Here is a 17,943-nt window from a genome sequence, read left to right as displayed (position 1 = left end):
TTTTAATGACTCCAACCTAAGTGTATGTAAACTTCCGACTTCAACTGTATACAGTACCACTCAAAAGTTTGGACACACCTACTCATTCCAGGGTTTTCTACATTGTACATTAATAGTGAAGACATCAAAACTATGAATAACACATATGGAATCATGTAGTAACCAAAAAAGTGTTAAAACAAATATTTGATATTCTTCAAAGTAGCCACATTTTGCCTTGATGACAGCTTTGCCCACTCTTGGCATTCTCTCAACCAGCTTCATGAGGTGTTCACCTGTAATTCATTTCAATTATCAGGTGTTAAAAGTTAGTTTGCAGTTGCAAAAACCGTAAAGCGCTATGATGAAACTGGCTCTCATAAGGACCGCCACAGGAAAGGAAGACCCAGAGTTTCCTCTTCTGAAGAGCCTCAATTAACTGCACCTCAGATTGCAGCCCAAATAAACGTTTCACAGAGTTTAAGAAACAGCCACGTCTCAACATCAACTGTTCAGAGGAGACTGCGTAAATCAGGCCTTCACGGTCTAATTGCTAAAGAAACCACTACTAAAAGGACACCAATAAGAGAAAGACTTGCTTGGGCCAAGAAACACGAGCAATGGACATTAGACCAGTGGAAATCTGTCCTTTGAGATTTTTGGTTCCAACTGCTGTGTCTTTGTGAGACGCAGAGTAGGTAAAGTGATGATCTCCGCATGTGTGGGTCCCACCGTGAAGCATAGAAGGAGGTGTGATGGTGCTTTGCTGGTGAAACTGTCCGCAATTTATTTCGAATTCAAGGCACACTTAACCAGCACGACATTGTGCAGTGATACACCATCCCATCTGGTTAGCGCTTAGTGGGACTATCATTTGTTTTTCAACAGGACAATGACCCAACACACCTACAGGCTGTGTAAGGGCAATTTGACCAAGAAGGAGAGTGAGGGAGTGCTGCATCAGATGACCTGGCCTCACAATCACCCAACCTCAAACCAATTGAGATGGTTTGGGATGAGTTGGAAATGCATTCCAGGTGAAGCTGGTTGAGAGAATGCCAAGAGTGTGCAAAGCTGTCATCAAGGCAAAGGGTGGCTACTTTAAAGAATCTAAAATATATTTTGATTTGTTTAACACTTTTTTGGTTACTACATGATTCCATATGTTATTTCATAGTTTTGATGTCTTCACTATTATTCTACAATGTGCAAAAAAGTTTTTAAAAAATAAGAAAAAAGCTTTAATGAGTAGGTGTGTCCAAACTTGACAGTATACTGTGTGTATATATATATGCCATAGCCCGAGGGACCTCCCGTGACCATTAATTCCGTGAAGCATTTACATTGTATATACAGTGCCTTCGTAACATTTTGTTACGTTACAACCTTATTCTAAAATGGGTTAAATAAATACAAATCCTTAGCAATCTACACACAATACTCCATAATGAAAAAGTGAAAACTTGTTTTTATACATTTTTGCAAATGTCTAAAAAATAAAAACAGAAATACCTTATTTACATAAGTATTCAGACCCTTTGTTATGAGACTCAAATTTGAGCTCAGGTGCATCCTGTTTCCATGGATCTTCCTTGAAATGTTTCTACAACTTGGAGTCCACCTGTGGGAAATTAAATTGATTGGACATGATTTGGAAAGGCACACACCTGTCTATATAAGGTCCAAGCCATGAGGTCGAAGGAATTATCCGTAGAGCTCTGAGATAGGATTGTGTTGAGGCACAGATCTGGGGAAGGGTACCAAAAAATGTCTGCAGCATTGAAGGTCCCCAAGAACACAGTGGCCTTAATCATTCTTTTTTTACCTTTATTTTACTAGGCAAGTCAGTTAAGAACAAATTCTTATTTTCAATGACAGCCTAGGAACAGTGGGTTAACTGCCTTGTTCAGGGGTATAATGACAGATTTGTGCCTTGTCAGCTCGGGGATTTGATCTTGCAACCTTTCAATTACTAGTCCAACGCTCTAACCACTAGGCTACGCTGCCACCCCAGCAGCTTAAATGGAAGAAGTTTGGAACCACCAAAACTCTTCCTAGAGCTGGCCGTCCGGTCAAACTGAGCAATCGGGGGAGAAGGGTCTTGGTCAGGGAGGTGAGTGACCAAGAACCCAATGGTCACTCTGACAAAGCTCTAGTGTTCCTCTGTGGAGATAAAAGAACCTTCCAGAAGGACAACCATCTCTGCAGCACTTCACCAATCAGGCCTTTATGGTAGAGTGACCAGACGGAAGCCACTCCTCAGTTAAAATGCACATGACAGCCTGCTTGGAGTTTGCCAAAAGGCACCCCAACGACTCTCAATGAGAAACAAGATTCCCTTGTCTGATGAAACCAAGTTTGAACTCTTTGGCCCGAATGCCAAGCGTCACGTCTGGAGGAAACCTGGCACCATTCCTACTGTGAAGCATGGCGGTGGCACCATCATGCTGTGGAGATTTTGTACAGCGGCAGGGACAGGGAGACTAGTCAGGATTGAGGCAAAGATGAACGGAGCAAAGTACAAAAGAGTTCCTTGATTAAAACCTGCTCCAGAGCACTCTGGACCTCAGACTGTTGTGAAGGTTTACCTTCCAACAGGACAACGACCATAAGCACACAGCCAACATAACGCAAGAATGGCTTTTGGACAAGTCTCTGAATGTCCTTGAGTGGCCCAGCCAGAGCCCAGACTTGAACCCGATCAAACATCTCTGGAGAGACCTGAAAATAGCTGTGCAGCAACACACCCCATCCAACCCGACAGAGCTTGATAGGATCTGCAGAGAAGAATGGGAGAAACTCCCCAAATACAGGTGTGCCAAGCTTGTAGCGTCATACCCAAGAACACTCAAGGCTGTAATTGCTGCCAAAGGTCTGAATACTTATGTAAATGTGATTTTTATAAAAATATAAATTAGCAAAAACAAATATCTAAAAACCTGTTTTTGCTTTGTCATTATGGGCATTGTGTGTAGATTGATGAGGAATTTAGAATAAGGCTGTAACAAAATGTGGAAAAAGTAAAAGGAAGGCACTGTAACTTACAAGTAATACATAGTTACACTATCGTCGTGTACATTCTGTTGTTTATTTATTAGCCATGTACTATTATTGTTATTACTACTGAAATTAACTGTATTTCATTACCCTCATTGCATTGTACTGTCATCAAGGCAATGGGTGGCTACTTTGAAGAATCTAAAATCTATTTGGATTTGTTTCACACTTTGTTGGTTACGACATGATTCCATATGTGCTATTTCATAGTTTTGATGTCTTCCCTATTATTCAACAATAGAAAATAGCAAAAATAATAGCAAAAATAAAGAAAAACCCTGGAATGAGTAGGTGTGTCAAAATTTTTGACTGGTACTGTATGTTTCCCGTCCCAATAAAGCCCTTTGAATTGAAAGAGACAGACAGAGAGAGACTATAGGGATCCTCTCAGCAATAGCTCTTAACACTCCACAGCTAGATAAAATTCACACATACAGGTGTCAAGTGGATTGAAGTTTCTCTGTTTCAGGTTTTCCCTGCCTTATATCACCCACCGCCGTGATACTCATTCTCTCACTGAAACCACCTACTAAAGTGTACTTTAGAAGAAAAAACAAAACACAGCAGGCAACGTTGTAATGCAAACGTATAGAGTAATAATTCTGGATAGTGTTGTGGGTTTAGTTTAATTTCCCTTTAGATGGAGTTAATGCTAAACCATGGTCCCTAATGGATGGTGAACAGGCTGACACTGATTGTTTGCGTTTGTGCGTTTGTGCGTGCCTCAGTAGCTCCTTCACAGATATTAGGCTCAATGGCCCGGGTGAGATGTCATGTTGTGACCCGTGTGGTGCAGCATGGGGGTCTTGGGGGGGGGGGGGGGGTGTTGTCATGTGACCCCTGCTGTGTGTTCTATCCCCAGGGGTCTCCACTCTCCACCCGACCCCCCACTGGGCGCAATGTCTTAATCACTCGGCTGAGAGACAATGCTTCAATGTTAATGTCTGCGTGTTGCAGTCTGCATACAGTGTGTGAGTGCGAGCTCAGGCTTCAAATTAGTGGAAAGTATACGCTTTATTATGACAATGGATGTGCAGAGGCACTTTTACTACTAATGACCAAGGGCTGGTAGAAAACATGACCTTGCAGTTATATGCACATACCATATCACACACGCACTGCCTGGTTTCCATGTTAGAGGTCATATCATTACAATCATTATGTTTTCTGCTAAGCAGACACCTTTACAACAGACAGCCCTCGTGATTTTCTGTCTATACAGCTAAGTACCGCACTAAGCTGAATCAAGCTAAACGCACTTCAAGGGTACAGCAGGCATTTTCAACTTCTTCAGCAGGTGAGGGGAGCCTACCCCAGTGGCCCTAGCTAACCGGAGTATGCAGAAACCAGTGTCCCTAGCTAACCGGAGTATGCAGAAACCAGTGTCCCTAGCTAACCGGAGTATGCAGAAACCAGTGTCCCTAGCTAACCGGAGTATGCAGAAACCAGTGTCCCTAGCTAACCGGAGTATGCGGAAACCAGTGTTCCTAGCTAACCGGAGTATGCGGAAACCAGTGTCCCTAGCTAACCGGAGTATGCAGAAACCAGTGTCCCTAGCTAACCGGAGTATGCGGAAACCAGTGTCCCTAGCTAACCGGAGTATGCGGAAACCAGTGTCCCTAGCTAACCGGAGTTTGCGGAAACCAGTGTCCCTAACTGACCGGAGTATGTGGAAACCAGTGTCCCTAGCTAACCGGAGTATGCGGAAACCAGTGTCCCTAGCTAACCGGAGTATGCGGAAACCAGTGTCCCTAGCTAACCGGAGTATGCGGAAACCAGTGTCCCTAGCTAACCGGAGTATGCGGAAACCAGTGGCCCTAACTAACCGGAGTATGCAGAAACCAGAGGCCCTGACTTAGTTTAATTTAATATAGCTACCTCTCTCTCTTATTTTACTTTCCATCTCAAAAGACAAACATTACTGCATTTTATTTATCTTCAACACATTTACTTCTATTTGCAGTATTTCAGACAAAATATATACTGCGATGTTTACAGTCAAAGGAGCATCGCAAAGTCAAACATGAACTGTATTTGGTTTCTGTTTGGTTTAATATATTTCTACTTGACAATGTTATATTTGGAGTCACCCATCTCGGATCTACAGCTGCTATCTCTGTAGTTGTTTTTGTTTAACCCATTGACCCGAAATCAGGCAACCAGTTCTGCACCTGACAGGTTCAGCCCCCCAGTGAGAAGGTTGTGGGGTTTGGAGATGGACCCCAGCACACATAATGAGTAGTGTTAAAATCAGGGGTGCACTGACCCAAGCCAAGCACACAGCCGAGTGACACCTGGTAAAATAAGGGTTAAATAAAATTTAAATAATCACACACACCCTCCTCCCAATCCCCCTTCACCCCACACCCCAATGTCCCTTGAGGGGCCAGCATGGATCAAAGCCGTGTGTGTCATTTTAATCAGGCAGCGCTGTGGGCAGCCCCATTAATTCAATTCCATTTCATCAGCGGTAAGTCGGGCCACCAGAGGGGACGACACATTCCTGGGGTCCTCCGGCCCAGCAGTAATCCTATCTCTTAATGACCCGAGACCGGACACTAAACCCATAATTGCTTGGTGCCTGGCTGCAGTTTTTTGCTTGCTCTCAGAATTCCAAGATCTTGGCAGGTAGGACTAGACAAAGACAGACCTAGGTCACCCTCCCCTATCTCCCTCCCTCCCTCCCTCATTCCCCTCATTTGGTAGGAGAGGAGAAGTCAATCAAAATTAATGAAGCCGTGAATCAAGTAATTCAAGTAATTTGACCCCCCACTAATTAAACAAATCGCATAGATGTGCACACACCACACACCATACTACATGATCAAGGGGTGTAATTTAAGTCTAATTACCAAACTCAGAAACATTTAGAGCCTAACTTGTTACGCTTCTTCTTGCTGTTCTAATACCAAGAGACATGAACTAAAGTCTGCTCACATATTATACGCAGAAGATACAGAACTAGGTATTTGTTTGTCGTGCATCTGACCCTGAACGAATTACTTCAACCACATAAACCTCAACAGCTCACAAAAGGCTCATGAATATGTAACAATAATAGGATCAGTTTTTCCAACAACACTCAAACAATCTTTAAAAACGTCAAAAGAGAGCTATACTATGAAATTACCATCAGTCATTGAGACAGTTTCAGGGAAATCAACATCAATATTTCAATGTTTGCTTGAAAATGGTATGCTCGACTGCATCAGATTACCTAGTCATTTGGTGTATATATATATATATATATATATATATATATATATATATATATATATATATATATATATATATATATATATATATATATATATATATATTCATGATTGGTGGTTTTTCTCCAGGCATGATGAATTGTTTATTGGTAGATGAGATAATGAGCGTTTGATATCTTACCGTACCTTAGATCTCTGGTGGATGGCGATTCTCATCACAGGCAAATGAGATCTGAGTATTGCCGTCTACACCTGCAGAAACAACAACACCACAGCATATTGGTGAGAAAAGGGAAAAACACTCATACTGATAATTAGCATCAGTCTCAGCATCTATCCAAAATAGGTTTACTTCAAATCAGACATCAGTTCACTCACACACACACACCAATTGGACTGCATGGAAAATTCAAAAACATGCTTGTGGTAATCTTTAAGTGCAGACAAATTACATCCCAAACATGGTGTGTGATACACTACACTACAGCTAAACCTGACAGATATCTGATAAAGCATATTTCTCTCCCTCTCTTTCTGTGTGTGCATGCGCTGTGTGGGCGTGTGTGTGTACACATTTGCGCGTGCAGGAGTGTGAATGTGTGTGGGCATGTGTGCGTCTGTGTATACACGTTTAGAGGTCAATGTTAGACCAGACAGAGAGAGGTAAAGGTCAGGTTGGAAGCATGGCTGGAATTGAACATGATCCCAGGGAGTAGTCAGAGCAAACGATACAGGTCAGAGGTGCTACACCATCCAACACCTACAACAATATTACATTTACAACTAAATGACCAGCATTTTATATTGCATTCCGAACTAAATGACCAGTATTTTATATTGCATTCCGAACTAAATGGCCAGTATTTTATGTTGCATTCCGAACTGAGTGACCAGTATTTTATGTTGCATTCCGAACTGAGTGACCAGTATTTTATGTTGCATTCCGAACTAAATGACCAGTATTTTATGTTGCATTCCGAACTAAATGACCAGTATTTTATGTTGCATTCCGAACTAAATGACCAGTATTTTATGTTGCATTCCGAACTAAATGACCAGTATTTTATGTTGCATTCCGAACTAAATGACCAGTATTTTATGTTGCATTCCGAACTGAGTGACCAGTATTTTATGTTGCATTCCGAACTAAGTGACCAGTATTTTATGTTGCATTCCGAACTAAATGACCAGTATTTTATGTTGCATTCCGAACTAAATGACCAGTATTTTATGTTGCATTTAGAACTGAACGCTTGTCTTTAAATCAGCTGATAACAAAGCCAGCATTCTGTATGAGTGATGGCACTTCAAAGGTCAAAGGTCTCTATTGTGGTACGAACGTAAACAACGCTTTGTTGTTTCATAAACAAGGCCGTTTCTGACTGGTCCACGGTGACAGTGTTTGGAAGTCACCACAACGTGATCTATGATCTTATGATCTCATGTCATGATGTCATCCATCCCAGAGAGACCGGGAGATGGTAACCAGAGGATGGTAAATGGTTGGAAACCAGGGTTTTTCCCTCTAGGACTCAATAACTATAGCATACACTCCAACCCAAAAACCTAAATATATCACAGAAAGAAATGCTATTTTTAATACTTTAATCTAAAGCATGTTTAGTTTCGCATAATATTTACCTTCAATAATGCCGACAGATATGGAAACATCCAGACAATCCCACTACCTAAATGGTAATTTGACTAAATACAAGGACACCATTGTACTCGTTGATTGTCTTATCATGTCTCCATCTGCCGTTCAAAGCCGTGTTTGAGAGGTTAGTCATGTTTCAGCCAAACTAAAAAAAGGTGCTGATGTTGGACATCTGGCAAGTAAACGATAAGAAATGACCCACAGCTCAGAGAAACTGGTAGAACACGTATACATGTTTCTTTTCCCCTCAAAGCCCTGGCTGGATGAATTCCATTATGATGAGTGTGCAAGATTTGAAACACCTCTCAAAATGCTGCACATTTTACCTTAGTGAATAGTAAAAACGGTGGCTTGCTAGTGTGAATAGAGGCTCGCTAGTGTGAATAGACTCATGTTATTAATAGTTTGGGGTGTTGTCTGCAGTTGCAGACACATTATACAGTGCCTTCGGAAAGTATTCAGACCCCTTAACTTTTTCCACATTATGTTATGTTATAGCCTTATTCTAAAATGGATTAAATAAATAAAAAAATCCTCAGCAATATTCACACACACACACACACACACACACACACACACACACACACACACACACACACACACACACACACACACACACACAATACCCCAAAATGACAAAGGGAAAACAGGTTTTTAAAAATGTTTGCAAATTTATAAAAAATTAAAACAGAAATACCTTATTTACATAAGTATTCAGACCCTTTGCTATGAGACTCGAAATTGAGCTCAGGTGCATCCTGTTTCCATTGATCATCCTTGAGATGTTTCTACAACTTGATTGGAGTCCACCTGTGGTAAATTCAATTGATTGGACATGATTTGGAAAGGTACACACCTGTCTACATAAGGTCCTACAGTTGAGGTCAAAGGAATTGTCCGTAGAGCTCTGAGGGGAAAGGTACCTAAACATTTCTTCAGCATTGAAGGTCCCCAAGAACACAGTGGCATCCATCATACTTAAATGGAAGAAGTTTGGAACCACCAAGACTCTTCCTAGAGCTGGCCGCCCGGCCAAACTGAGCAATCGAGGTAGAAGGACCTTGATCAGGGAGGTGATGGTGTCTCTGACAGAGCTCTAGAGTTCCTCTGTGGGGATGGGAGAACCTTCCAGAAGGATAACCATCTCTGCTGCACTATACCAAATCAGGCCTTTATGGTAGAGTGGCCCAGACGGAAGCCACTCCTCAGTAAAAAAAAAAGGCACATGAGAGCCTGCTTGGAGTTTGCCAAAAGGCACCTAAAGACTCTCAAACCACGAGAAACAAGATTTACTGGTCTAATGAAACCAAGATTGAACTTTTTGGCCTGAATGCCAAGCATTACATCTGGAGGAAACCTGCCAGCACCATCCCTATGGTGAAGTATGGTGGTGGCAGAATCATGCTGTGGGTATGCTTTTCAGCGGCATTGACTGGGAGACTAGTCAGGATCGAGGGAAAGATGAATGGAGCAAAGTACAGAGAGAGATCCTTGATGAAAACCTGCTCCAGAGCTCTCAAGACCTCAGTCTGGGGTGACGATTCACCTTCCAACAGGACAACGACCCTAAGCACACAGCCAAGACAACACAGGAGTGGCTTCGGGACACGTCTCTGAATGTCCTCGAGTGGCCCAGCCAGAGCCCGGACATAAACCTGATCGAACTTCGCTGGAGAGACCTGAAAATAGCTGTGCAACAACGCTCCCCATCCAACCCTGACAGAGCTTGAGAGGATCTGCAGAGAAGAATGGGAGAAACTCCCCAAATACAGATGTGCCAAGCTTGTAGCGTCATACCCAAGAAGACTGGAGGCTGTAATCACTGCCAAAGGTGCTTCAACAAAGTACTGAGTAAAAGGTCTGGATACTTATGTAATATTTCAGGTTTTTTTTATTTTTATAAATGAACAAACATTTCTAAAAACCTGTTTTTGCTTTGTCATTACGGGGTATTGTGTGTAGCTTGATGAGGGAAAAACTATTTACTTTCCAAACGCACTCTATATTGCACATGAAATATTGATGGTTAATTTATGACATTAACTGTTTATTAATTAGGCTTATCGTACCTAATCACTTGAAATACTAGTACTAGATTAATTCATCCGAATTATAATATTCCTTATCTTGCTAATATTAATATTCATTTATTATTTCACCAGGTAGGCCAGTTGAGAACAAGTTCTCATTTACAACTGCGACCTGGCCAAGATAAAGCAAAGCAGTGCGACAAACAACAACACAGAGTTACACATGGGATAAACAAGTGTACAGTCAATAACACAATAGAAAAGTCTATATACAGTGTGTGCAAATGAGGTAGGATAAGGTAAGGCAACAAATAGGCCATAGTGGTGAAATAATTACAATATGATAAATCTATCAGTTATTAAACACATTATCATCGTGCATCTAAAAGTAGAACATTCTGTAGAACTAGATCCTGAATTATGTCATTCTTCTAAATGAATCAAGTCTCTATTTCTGTAAACGGCATGTTATAGAAGTGTCCAGACACACTTTCATTGCGATTTCCCTTGGTTGAGAAACGTACCCCACCAGCAATAGACAAGAACTATGCAGATGCAAAGTTGGGTAACAGAATTACGGTTAAAAAAAATCTCTCAGTTCTTTATGCGACTGTGCGTTCAAAAAAACGTTTAAATATCTGCTCCGAATTAAGATTCAAGGATGTCTGCAGAAAGAATGGGGTGTCAGCTATGACATTTAGGGCTGTGACATTAACTGAATAACTGTGTAACTGACGGTTATGGATGTAGTCCATCATGAAAATAAAAATAACCATCAATACCGTTTAAATAGACCTTGGTATGGCATCTGCTTGGCATCCGACTGCATGGCACTACAGAGGGTAATGCTTACGGCCCAGTACATCACGGAGGCCGAGCTCCCTGCATTCCCGGACCTCCATATCAGGCGATGTCAGAGGAAGGCCCTAAAAAAAAACTGTCAAAAGACTCCAGCTACCCAAGTCAGACTGTTCTCTCTGCTACAGTATGGCAAGCGGTGCCTGGTGCGCCAAGTCAGGGACCAAAAGGCTCCTGGACAGCTTCCATAAACCATAAGACTTCTGAACAGTTAATCCAATGGCTACCCGGACTATTTGCATTGACTCACATTTTCTACATTTACGTAATAATATTATTACCACAACTACCTCGTACCCCTGCACATTGACTCGGTATCGGTACCCCTTGTTATTGTATTTCTATTTTTTTTCTTATTTGCTAATTATTATCATTTTCTTACTTTTTAACTCTACATTGTTGGGAAAGGGCTCATAAGTAAGCATATAACAGTAGTCTACCCCCTTTGTATTTTGCACACGTGACAAATACAAATGTATTTGTTACTTCTGTGAACTTTCATTATCCTCCCTCCTCATGAGGGAGAGAAATGTGAAAATATCTTAAAGATATGTGGGTTTTTGGTAATGGAATTACAAGGCAATGTTTATTAAACTTACAGAAGGCAAATCATTTCTCTAAAACTAAATATGTCAGTTGGCAGGGGTCTTTACTTCAACATTATTGGTGTTTTGATTTATTTCTATTAACATTTAAGACTTTCTGGTAGATGTTGCCCAAGACCCCTTTTCCATCAGTTTGACCAGAAATCAAAGCCTTTGCTTATTCCAAATGTTTAGGATAGAAATGGTAAAATATATATATATTTTTTTTACAATTAAATTGACATACTACTATGAACTTCACATTTGGTACTTATGGGTCCTTTTACATGGAATTGCCCACTTACATAGAGCTTCCTCTCACTCCCAGCAGGCATTAGCATTTCCTTAATGGATAAGACACACTGTGTGAAAAGTCACCCATGGATGACATTAATAAAGTCAAAAACATACTCACAGATTGTGAGTGAACATTACAGATACATACCAACTAGGATAGACTGGCTATAATTGACACATGGATGTGATTTAGGCCTAGGTTTAACTTAGATACAGAATATAGAGCATACTTGTCTTTGAGTTAACAAATGCTAAAACTACCCATGATGTATTGCTCTATGAAATAACTTTTTACTAATTTATCGTCCTTCCAACTTTATTTTGCACAATATATATTTTCGATGTCATTCAAACAGCACAAAACTTGCCATGTAACCAATTACTGTGAAGCTGTCAACAGGAACTCAAGCAATAAATCGTGTGTAATTATCAATTGATTAAAATAGCTATCTGACTGAGAAACAGACTTGCAGGCATAATACATCAATTTTAATGGCATTTCTTAATCAGAATGCTTCACAATCACCAGAGACCAATTAGAGTTTGAGAGATGGAGACTCACCATTAATAATCTAACTTGGCCGGCACCACTGACTCCATTTGAGACAAGCTGCTGGGGTTGATTTAAGTGTTTCAACTGTTAATAACCTACAAAAAAGGTCCTAGGCCTACTCACTCAAATTCAAACAGTTTGAGAGCTGACAATGCAAATAAATTGTAATTGATCTTGATTCTTACCCAGAAGGCTATAGCCATTGCACACCAAAGGGCCATAGGCAGCAGAAAAACGACAAGAGATAGCTTTGGCTATGCTCAGAATACTTCTATTAAAACCAGGGTCAGTTCTATGATTGCGGTATTTCTGTTTTCCTTTGAAGAACTTGACTAGGGGTTACACATACATGGCATTGTATACACGGCGCACCACAAACCTAGCAGTCGCACTAGTCTTAATAGGGTACCATAGAGGTGACTATTTCCTAGATATGATTTTCCGGTGTTCATTTCTTTGGCTTCAGATGCAAGCAACAATTACCCGCCTTTCAAGTCTGCTACATCATGCTACAAAGTGGCCTGTGAAGGGTGGTGAAGTAACTACTGTTCCACTTGAATAGTAGAGTGTGTGTGTGTGTGTGTGTTAGGGTTTGCATTGGAACACCTATAATAAAGCATTGCATGCATGCATCATGGTATTGCGGGTCTGACAAAAAAAAGCCTCTTCTAAAATCATTTTAGGCAATTCTACATGACTGGAGACATTAAAATAATATTTTCTAATACCACACAAATGACAGGCTACTCTGACATATCCTACTGAGATCAATAAAAACAAACGTGTCTTAAACGCAACCAGTAGCATAGGCCAATGAAAAGAGAGTAGCCACAGATTGTAAAATATGGCGAAAATTATAGGCAGAACATTTTGTGGCATGGACTCATACAAACTGTTTTTCCTGCGATTGTATTTTGAAATCTTACAAAAGGCCTTTTAGCTGCTCTCAGCTGTTTTGAAGCCAAAACTGTATCAACCGTTTGGTATGTGCTCCCCAATTGCGGGCTTCCCGACTGTAGGCCTAAAGGTACTCGTGATATGATAAAACACAATCCATATCTATTTTGTGGCTACATTATGCTCTCTGGTGTAGTATTTATGATTTCATTTATTTCTTTACAGATAGTAATCATATACATTTGGTAAATGTATTTAAAATATATCTGCAGCACCTCCAGCACCCATTCCCGTTTTCTTCCATGTGCTGTGCTCTCCCCAAGGCCAAATAATCAACACTTATAATTATTGAAATCAATGGATTGTGGCCAGTAACCAAGGAATATGAGGTTATTGCAATATGAGGATAAAGGCCTACTGTTACAATTATATTTAAAATATTCAAAATCAGCAAGTACAATTACAAGTGAATAATTTCAGTAAGTCAATGAACAAGTATGTTTCAATATCTAAATCACTTATTTTTCCTGTTTAGCCAATAGTGGTTTTAGCTATATTGTTATAAAAACGATGTAGGCCTAGTGGCCTTTTTAACCATTATAGCACAGAAACTGCACCAAGTGTCTATGTTCATAAGGCTAATAAGAAAATATGTCAAGGTCTAAACAGCATATGGGAAAGGTCTAAAAATGTGTATTTGCATCAGTAGCCTTAGTGGCTGAAATGAGAATCAGAAAAGTATTCGAAAGTTCAGGAAAACATTTTTAACCATCGCAGCAGCACAAAATGTCCTGGTGTCGTCCGTGTGTGTGTATGTTAGTGCCTTCAGAGGTATTTCACCCACCCCCCAACTTTTTCCAAATTGTGTTGTGTTACAGCCTGAATTTAAAATGGATTACATTGAGATGTTGTGTCACTGGCCTACATACAATACTCCATAATGTCAAAGTGGAATTATGTATTTAGACATTTTTACAAATTAATAAAAAATGAAAAGCTGAAATGTCTTAAGTCAATAAGTATTCAACCCCTTTGTTATGGCAAGCGTAAATAAGTTAGAGGAGTAAGAATTTCCTTAATAAATCACATAAGTTGCATGGACTCACTCTGTGTGCAATAGTGTTTATCATGATTTTGGAATGACTACCTCATCTCTGTACACAACACATACAATAATCTGTAATCAGTCAAGCAGTGAATTTCAAAGACAGATTGAACCAAAAACCAGGGAGGTTTTTCAATGCTTCGCAAGGGGTCCCTTTGAGCATTGTGAAGTTATTAATTACACATCAGATGGTGTATCAATACACCCAGTCACTACAAATATACATGTGTCCTTCCTAAGGAAACCGCTCAGAGATTTCACCATGAGGCCAATGGTGATTTAAAACAATTAGAGTTTAATGGCTGTGATAGAAGAAAAGGGAGGATGGATCAACAACACCATTAACCTAAATGACAGAGTGAAAAGAAGGAAGCCTGTACAGAATAAAAATATTCCAAAACATGTATCCTGTTTGCAATAAGGCTCTGAAGTAAAACTGAAAAAAATGTGGCAAAGAAATGTCCTGAATATAAAGTGTTATGTTTGGGGCAAATGCAACACAACACTGAGTACCACTTCATATTTTCAAGCACGGTGGTGGATGCATCATGTTACGAGTATGCTTGTCATCGGCAAGGACTAGAACGTTTTTTTTACAATAAAAAGAAACTGAATAGAGCTAATCCAGGTGTGCAAAGCCCTTAAGAGACGTACCCAGAAAGACACAGTTGTAAATGCTGCGAAAGGGGATTCTAACATGTATCAACTCAAGGGTGTAAATATTTACGTAAATGAGATATTTCTGTATTTCATTTTCAATAAATTTGCTAAAATTTCTAATAACATGTTTACACTTTGTGATTATGGGGTATTGTGTGTAGATGGGTGTGATTAAAAAAAAATGTTATCCATTTTGAATCAAGGGGTATGAATACTTTCTGAAGGCATGTTTGGAAACTGCAATTTTGTCACCAATATAAAAATTAACATCCCACAGCGACTAATATAAAATACATTTGTTCCATTTTCACATTCATAATTGTGCATCCTTCCAGCTACATGTTTTAAACGAATGTGGTAACACACTATGAACAGTGCAGCAGAGAAAATTGTATCAACGACACACAGCTACTATGGACTCACCTGAGAAGCCAGCACGCATCAGTAAAAACGACTCTGGCGTCGTGTGGGCAAGCGGCTTGCCAATGTCAACGTTGCGAACAGAGTGCCTGATGGTGGCGGTATGGTATCGATGGCAATTTGAAAGCACAGAAATACCGTGACGAGATCCTGAAACCCATTGTGAGGCCATTTTCTTTTTAAGGCATCTGTGACCAACAGATACATATCTGTATTCCCAGTCATGAAATCCATAGATTAAGGACTAATGAATGTATTTCAATTGACTGATTTCCTCATATGAACTGCAACTCAGTAAAATCTTTGAAATTGTTGCATGTTGTATACATGTTATATTTTTGTTCAGTATAAATACTTTTTTCTAACATCGTCCGTCTGTATATACTGCCAGATTAATGAACATGGTCATTGTTCACTAAATAGTGGATAGAAGCAGCATACAACACGGTGCACCTAAATCACAAATGAAAAACGCATACATCATAACAGTTGGTTACGGCCAATTGATATACCGTTTTAATCCATTGCTATAGTACATAGTCTACAATACAAACATGATGCAAATACATAGTATTAGATATTCAGATCACCACCCATGGATCCATGATTTATGTATCCTCTTTCAACTCAAGAGCCACCTTTCAACTCCTACGCATGGGTATGGAAATGAGGTGTTGCTGCAAGTCAATTTTATGTATACTTCCATTAGCTGTAAACTAGTTACGAATTCATTTACCATTTATAGAGTTTTTAGTTCAATGGAAGATTGTCATTTCCACGTAAAAAGCCCCATGAGCACTACCGTGAAATTCGAAGGATCACATCAGAGTTTTTTTTTTTTTTTTAAGTTAAGGCATATACAGTATAGATGTTTCAAACATTTTCCATCAACAAAAATTAGGAATAAGCAAAGGCTTTGACTTCTGGTCAAACACATGGAAAGGGGGGTCTTAGAAAACATCTAGTAGAAAAAGTATTTAAAAAGTATTGGAAATACATCAAAAACAACAATGTTGAAGTAAAGACCCCTGCTAACTAATAGCAACATTTACAGTGCATTTGGATATGCAGACCCCTTCACTTTTCCACTTTGTTACATTACAGCCTTATTCTCAAATTTATTCAATTGTTTCTGTTCCTCAATCTACACACAATACCCGATAATGACAAAGCAAAAACTGGTGTTTAGAAATGGTTGCAAATGTACTAAAAAAAACATTTACATAAGTATTCAGACCCATTACTCAGTACATTATTGAAGCACCTTTGGCAGCGATTACGGCCTCAAGTCTTCTTGGGTATAACGCTACAAGCTTAGCACACCTGTATTTGGGGAGTTTCTTCCATTCTTCTCTGCAGATCCTCTCAAGCTCTGTCAGGTTGCACAGCTATTTTCAAGTCTCTCCAGAGATGTTTGCACCAGTCTGAGATTCTGAGAGCTCTGGAGCAGGTTTTCATCAAGGACCTCTCTGTACTTTGCTCCGTTCATCTTCCCCTCGATCCTGACTAGTCTCCCAGTCCCTTCCGCAGAAAAACATCCCCACAGGATGATGCTGCCACCACCATGCTTCACCGTAGGGATGGTGCCAGGTTTCCTCCAGACGGGACGCTTGGCATTCAGGCCAAGAAGTTCAATCTTGGTTTTATCAGACCAGGGAATCTTGTTTCTCATGGTCTGAGAGTCCTTGAGGTGCCTTTTGGAAAACTCCAAGCGGGCTGTCATGTGCCTTTTACTGAGGAGTGGCTTCCGTCTGGCCACTACCATAAACACCTGATTGCTGGAGTGCTGCAGAGATGGTTGTCCTTCTGGAAGGTTCTCCCATCTCCACAGAGAGAATCTGGAGCTCTGTCAGTGACCATCAGGTTCTTGGTCACCTCCCTGACCAAGGTCCTTCTCCCCGATTGCTCAGTTTGGCAGAGCTGCCAGCTCTAGGAAGAGTCTTGGTGGTTCCAAACTTCTTCCATTTAAGAATGATGGAGGCCACTGTGTATCTTGGGGACCTTCAATGCTGCAGAAATGTTTTGGTACCCTCCCCCAGATCTGTGCCTTGGCACAATCCTGTCTTGGAGCTCTACAGACAATTCCTTTGACCTCATGGCTTGGTTTTTGCTCTGACATGCACAGTCAAATGTGGGACCTTATGTAGACAGGTGTGTGCCTTTCTAAATCATGTCCAATCAATTGAATTTACCACAGGTGGACTCCAATCAAGTTGTAGAAACATCAAGGATGATCAATGGAAATAGGATGCACCTGAGCTCAATTTCAAGTTTCATAGCAAAGGGTCTAAATACTTATTTACATAAGGCATCTTTATTTTTTATAAATTTGCAAACATTTCTAAAACCCAGTTTTTGCTTTGTCATTATGGGGTGTTGTGTAGATTGATGAGGATTTGTTTTATTTAATCAATTTTAGAATAAGGCTGTAAAAGGTGAAGGGGTCTGAATATTTTACGAATGCACTGTATATTCAGTTTTGCAGAAATTATTTCCCTTCTGTAAGTTTAAGGAATATTGCCTACTGTCTTGTCATTCTGTTACCAAAAACCTGCATTTCTATAAGATATTTTGAAAAATGTCTCCCTTAATTTAACAGAAGTAACAAGTAAAACATATACCTACCAAGTG

General features: G+C 40.1%; 1 protein-coding gene across 1 annotated transcript in view; it reads right to left on the bottom strand.

The window, feature by feature from the left end:
- The window catches only part of LOC106571749 (kelch-like protein 29), a 327,789-nt gene that overhangs the window by 299,429 nt on the left and 10,417 nt on the right, over positions 1–17,943 (bottom strand). Inside the window, exon 2 of the mRNA XM_014145167.3 lies at positions 6,438–6,503. The gene's annotated coding sequence lies outside the window, so the exon portion shown is untranslated. The remainder of the gene's footprint in view (positions 1–6,437; positions 6,504–17,943) is intronic.

The sequence above is a fragment of the Salmo salar genome, chromosome 15 (assembly GCF_965601325.2).
Source record: "Salmo salar chromosome 15, fSalSal1, whole genome shotgun sequence".
In the NCBI taxonomy this organism is placed as follows: Eukaryota; Metazoa; Chordata; class Actinopteri; order Salmoniformes; family Salmonidae; genus Salmo; species Salmo salar.
The sequence above is the reverse complement of the archived record's forward strand: the minus strand, read 5'-3'. Positions and strand labels throughout refer to the sequence as shown.